Below are 5,796 nucleotides of genomic sequence, written 5' to 3' on the forward strand. Positions count from 1 at the left end.
ATTTTTCCTAAAGACTACAGGGATCCTGCTGGCCTCACTCTAACAGAGAGCAGGGACTGTTCTAGAGTCTGAGGACAGGGAGGTACAGGGTGGGCCGTAGCTCCATTGCACTCTGACCTAGTAGGCAAATGGTTGGTCCATCTGTGCACAGTGTGCTGGTGAGTGACAGACAGCTGTGTTTGCCTGGCCTTTTGTGCTGGGTGGAGGCTCTACTCTCAACTCTAAGTACAAGCAGGCAGAGCGCCCCCTAGCCCTCTGCCATCATGTCTGAGAAGCACCCATTCTATTGTTTTGGAAAACCTGAGAGGCAGGCAGGGATGGGTCTTCAGAGAACTCAATATTGCCCTGCCAGCAGAAGCGACTCCCCTCCCCTTCCAAAGGATTTCTTGTGGGAACTGGGCAGGCCTCCAGAGGCCCAGGTAATTCTATCACCCTGGAAAGGAAGTGGTGGCCCCGCCCCTCCTACTAGATGCTGGCTGATGACCAGCCCTGCTTTTCAACATTCTGCTGCTAAATGGGACCCTGATGTTACTTAGGAATCTGATGTCAACAGTGCTCCACAGGCAGTTGGTCCTTCCTGCTATGGGTTGACAGAAGCCTCAGACACCCAAACCCAGCAGAGCTTTGGGGGACACTTCTAGTGTAGCAAGTTAGGGGGAAGTGTTATTAGCTGGCCAAACTTAGGGGAGATGCTCAGGTTCATGGAATGACTGGACAAGGTGGGTAGGATCGATCTCAGGCAAAGTGCTGGCATCATAGGTATGTCCAGCAGTCCCAGACAGCCTGGCTCCTTGTGTTATTAATCTGAGGCCTGGTCTCCATCAGACCTGGGAGCATCAGACTGGGGAAGGGACATCCAGGAGCTGATTTCCCATATCATCCTGATCTATGAACTCTAATGGGTACCACACACATGCTTCCTTCCACTGGGTATATGGTGAGCCAGGCATTCTGACAGCACCCAGGCAGATAGATTCTCCAGAATGACAGTGAAGCCTTGAGGGCATCTTGTAACACATGGTCTCGAAAGCAGAAACTGGGCAGGGGATGGGAGGAGCCACAGTTGAGATCCAGGCAAGGGTGTTTCCCCATAGACTCTGGTAGGCATGGCACTGGGAAAGGAGATAAACCAGAGGCTCTTTCCTGGACTGGTGCCAACACAGGAAGGAGAAAAGGAGTAAAGGAGCCAAAAGAAGGCTGGAGGGGCCAGGAGCTGCCTAGCAGATTGGTGATTGAAACAAGGACAGGACCTCAGTGAGTGACAGCCTGGGGGCAGTGGCTCTGGAGGAAGCTGGGCTGATTCATAGCTCTGTGTATTCCTAGGCTGACTCCTGGGTCAGAAAAGAAGAATGCAAAGGGGACATTATAGGGGCAACTGTGGTATTAAAATAGGACTGTATTTTATATAAAGAATAGCGTGTCAATGAATCTCTGCCATTAACATCTAAATGGTAACTTTGTACGAGAATGTCCTGTTCTTAGCAAACACAGCTGGAATGAGAGGTGATGACTCACAAGGCTTTAACCTAATCTCCAATGACTCCTCAAATAAAGTCCATCAACCTGCAGACACACCGGGATATGGAAAATGGCAGCGCACTGACAGCTGGGAGTTCAGATGAAAGACATCCAAGTACTCATTGCGTTAGTAGTGTGACTTCCCTCTAATTTGAAAACGTTCCCAGGAAAGGGGAAAAAGAAGAAAAAAGAAGTGGGGCCAGGTAGAGAAATCAAGAAAGAGACAAGATGTGAGGCCCTGCCTCAGAGAGGAAAGGGCCCTGCAGCCTGAGAGGGCAGGAGACAGGCTGCAGAAGGCAGGGCTTGTGAGGGGTGAGCAGGTGGCTGGAGAAGAGAGAGGGGCTGCTAGGCTCAGGGGTTCAGGAGAGCTGAGGGGAGGAAGCTTCCTTCCAAGATCTCCCTGGTGCCTGCATGGAGCCACCCCCATTCAGAGCACAGCAGGTGTGAGCAGAGTCCTGTTTAGGGTGGGAGAGGCCTTTCCTGGGGAGGCAGAAAGGACTCACTGGACAGAGGTGACAAGAGTCAGGGGCCTGTTGCTTCAGTCTGAGGTCTCACCACCACGTGACATTATCTGCCCCCACCCAAGGTGCGAGCCCCCACAAAGCAATGATTCTTCATCCCTTCTTTTGTTACTTCTTCATCCTGAGCACTGGCCAAGGGCTTGACAGTGGTGGCTGGAGTCTGCAGGGTGTCCCTGGGCAGGAACAGGGTGTCCCAGTAAGGCAGGGATCTGCTCTAAGTGGCTCTCCTGAACTGTCCTCTCTCCTCCCCTTTTACCAGCCTTAGAGCATCTTCCCTCTCTAAAATCTTTGTGTCCACATCTCCCAATCTTTTGCATGCATTTTATTTTATTTTTGAGACGAGGTCTCACTATGTAGAGTTGGCTGTCCTGGAACTCATTATATAGAGTAGGCTGACCTCGAACCGCTCATTCTCCTTCTTCCACCTCCCTACCTCCAGGGTTACAGACATTGGGTACCAGGCCCGACCTGCAATTTCCCATTCATCTAAGGATACAAGTCCCTGGGTGGTGGCACACGCATGACCATCTACCTTCCTCTGCAGCGATTCTTTGCTGAATTCTCAGGAAACTACATTGCAAGCCACAAAGAGTGGGACAGCAGCAAGGGGAAGGAAGGGGGTGGAAGAGCTCAGGCTGGGACAGTGGGCTGGCTGGGCTGGGCTGGCCCATTGCTTCCTGTCCTGTGTTGTGAGCAGAGTGCCTGCAGGCACAACCTAAGGGAAGGGGAGTTTTGATTGTTATGGCAAAGGAGACACCAGAAGGCAGTTTGGCTCACAGGGGCAGGGGCTTGTGGCAGAGGCTGTTCTTATCACAGGGAGCAGGAATTAGGTGCCTCTATCTATCTATCTATCTATCTATCTATCTATCTATCTATCTATCTATACACATACATACATATATATGTGTGTGTATACACACACACATACACACATACACACACACACACACACACATTTATGTATTTCAGACAGATTTTCTCTATGTAACAGTCCTGACTGTCCTGGAACTTGCTCTGTAGACCAGGCTGGCCTTGAACTCAGAGATCCACCTGCCTCTGCCTCCTGAGTGCTGGGATTAAAGGCATGTGCCACCACCACCCAGCCACTCTTTTCTCATTTGTTTTAACTTTTGTGTATATTACACTTACTTGCAAAGGGGTCACAGTCCAAACGTTGAGAACCATTGGATTAGAAGGTGTGTCCTTGTTGGAGGAAGTATCTCTTTCTGCTTCCTGGCTGCAGATCTTGATAGAGAACTCTCGGCTACTCTCCAGCATCATGCCTGCCCACATGCCGCTATACTTCCTGTCATGATGAACCTGGAAGCCAGCCCCAATTTAATATTTTCCATTATAAGAGTTGCTGTGGCCATGGTGTCTCTTCACAGCAATGGAACATTGATTAAGACAACCGACTTCTGCCTCCTAAAGTTCCATAGAGGAGCCATAGTGTTTACTACTGGAGAACTAGTGTTCAGAATGTGAGCCTATGGGGGTATGTCAGATTTCACATCAACAGCTGGATAGTGGGTGAACTGATCTTGAGGCTGCTTGTGGGTAGAGGGCACTCACCTGAGCATCACAAGAGAGGTGGTTGAAGCTCCTCCCATTCTGTGTGGTCGAGGACACTGAACTAAGTCTGAAGGAAAAGGCAGGACTTAGTCAATCTCTTTGCCAAGAGGTAGAACAGCTCAAAACAGAAAGAAGAGCTTCATAGTGGGAACTGGGTCTCCTCCTTGTAAAAGGGAAGTTGGTGACTTTACAGGCTCCTCCGCTGTGCCTGGCCTCCTGCGTCATGCAGGCTCCAAGCTATTGGCTGTCCAGTGCCCTGTGAGGAGCTGTGTGGTCCTCACACCCTGCTGATGTTTCTCTGGGAGGTCTGGCCACACGTTTGCAGGAAGCTAAGGGACTGGGGTCCAGGGCCCCAGTGCTGGGAAAAGGCTCTGTCTATACAGACCTGTATGTGGTTACCATCTGCTTGAGCTGGTTACCCATCACATGTAACCCATCACTGACCCATGCTGAACCATTATTGCCATTTCATTTCTGTTACTATGATTATACACACACACACACACACACACACACACACACACACGTGTATATATATATACTAACAAAGCACCTTAGGAGAGAAAGGGTTTATTTCAACTGGCTGTCGTCCACCATGGTGGGGAGTCACAATGACAGGAACATGACGCAGCTGGTCACATCACTTCCACAGTTAAGAGTAGTGAGAAACGAATGCATGCATGCTCCCTGCTCAGCTAGCTGGCTTGCTTACCTATTCTCTGCTTGATTTCTGCATACAGTCAGGACTCTCTTGGTGAGCTGGGTCTTTCCAAACAGATAATTTAATTAAGACCAGCTTTCACCGGCATAGCCACAGGCTAACCCAATTTAGACAATCCCTCATCAAAGCTCTCTTCCCAGGTCCTTCTGGGCTGTGTCAAGTTGATCAAAACCCCTCAGAGAGGACTGACAGCAGGCCCTCTAGGGCTCTGATTTCCTCATTTGTACACAGGAGACTCGGGGCTAGAAGATAATGCAAGGCAGGCCATAGTAAGAGTGGGAGCTTGTGATGGCATCGGGACAGGACCTGAGTCAGTCTGTTTCATTACTTCCTAGGCTGTGGAATGGGCATGGTGTTGGTGCCACCCAGGGCTGCTGACGCTGGCCCAGGCACTGCCCAGCACTGTACGATAAGGCACTGTGACATGAAGAATGGTCCTTTGTCATCTCCGAGGGCAATGCACATTGTTATCAATCAGCCATGATTAGCTATGAATTTGAACCTTTTAGGAAAGAAGCCTGAAGGTGGTGGCTACCCCAGGGACCCCAACTTGGCAGCTCTGCTGCCTTAAACACTGCCAGGTCTGGTAGGTAGGGGAAGGACAGATAAGCCCTCTCTCCAGGGGAACTTAGATCTGGGTTGTCCCCTCTACTAGGTTCCTTTTTTCTGGAGAGAGGAGGTTTTGTTCCACCCCAGCAAAATGATGAGAAACCCTGCCCTTGTCAATGATATGCAGGAGCTTTTCCCAGGGTGAGGAAGATCATCAAAACAAGCACGTTGTATTAGTTGCTTCCTAGTGTTGGGATAAACACCATGAGCAAAAGCTACTTGGGGCAAAATGCATTCATTTCAACATAGAGATTACAGTTCCTCATGAAGTCAGAGCAGGCGCTAAAGAACTAAGGCAGAAGCCATACTTTCTGCTTACTTCCCCAGCTCTCTCAGCCTGTTTTCTGACAGAACCCAGGGCTATCTGCCCACGGGTGGCACCATCCGCCGTGGGATGGACCTTCCCACATCAGTGATTAATCAAGAAGATGTCCTCACAAACTTACCTACAGGCCAAACTGATGAGGGCATTTTTCTCAAGTGAGGTTCCCTCTTCCCAGATGACTGTTGCTTGTATCAAAGTTGATTAAAAAAAAACTGTAAAAGAGGGTGAAAGGTCATGATAGCTCAGAGACTAAGTCAGGATAATACAGAGTTCAAGGCCATGCTGGATTTCAAATCAAGACCCTGTTTCAAACAACAACTTAAAACACACAGACACACACACACACACACACACGGTAGGGCTGTGTCCTTCAGGCAGCAGTAATGAGGAGCTGCAGGACACACGCTGTCTAGACATACGTCAGCATCCTAGAACAGAAGGGCCTTGGAGAAACCTGTATGATATTGGTGGTTAGTAGCCTCGATTGTTGAGCACAGGAAAGAGAATGCAGGAGGGCTCGTGGGAAACAA

The 5,796-nt window shown here is 49.7% G+C and overlaps 1 long non-coding RNA gene across 1 annotated transcript; it reads right to left on the bottom strand.

The window, feature by feature from the left end:
* Positions 1-3,194: 3,194 nt before the first annotated feature.
* Positions 3,195-5,537, bottom strand: LOC148118436 (uncharacterized). Its single transcript, XR_015736042.1, has 3 exons — positions 5,388-5,537; positions 3,612-3,678; positions 3,195-3,359 (listed from the first exon to the last, which is right to left on the bottom strand). It is a non-coding gene; the product is annotated as an uncharacterized LOC148118436 (long non-coding RNA).
* Positions 5,538-5,796: the final 259 nt, after the last annotated feature.

Source organism: Myodes glareolus, chromosome 22 (assembly GCF_982192425.1).
Source record: "Myodes glareolus chromosome 22, mMyoGla1.1, whole genome shotgun sequence".
Lineage (NCBI taxonomy): Eukaryota > Metazoa > Chordata > Mammalia > Rodentia > Cricetidae > Myodes > Myodes glareolus.